Source organism: Penaeus monodon, chromosome 34 (genome assembly GCF_015228065.2).
Source record: "Penaeus monodon isolate SGIC_2016 chromosome 34, NSTDA_Pmon_1, whole genome shotgun sequence".
NCBI lineage: Eukaryota > Metazoa > Arthropoda > Malacostraca > Decapoda > Penaeidae > Penaeus > Penaeus monodon.
In genome coordinates this window covers 15,413,644-15,413,847 of record NC_051419.1, presented here as the reverse complement: position 1 = coordinate 15,413,847, position 204 = coordinate 15,413,644, and the positions used below count along the sequence as shown (strand labels likewise).

Genomic DNA, 204 nt, shown 5'->3' with positions numbered 1-204 from the left:
TTTTTGAGTGGCGATTACAGTGGTAATATAGAAAAGAGGCGATAGAGAAAGAAGAGGAAGAGAGATAGGAGAAGGTGAGAAGAGGGAGGTGAGAGAGAATGAAGGAAGGAAGGAGGAAAAAGAGGGAGGTGAGAAAAAAAGGAAGAGGGGGAAAAGGAAGAGAGGGGAAATAGGAGAAAGAGAAGGATGGCGAAGGAATGAGGA

At 44.6% G+C, this 204-nt stretch overlaps 1 protein-coding gene across 1 annotated transcript in view; it reads right to left on the bottom strand.

Moving 5' to 3' along the window:
• Positions 1-204, bottom strand: part of LOC119594921 (PDF receptor-like) — a gene marked incomplete at its 5' end in the record, with an annotated part of 54,622 nt that overhangs the window by 22,145 nt on the left and 32,273 nt on the right.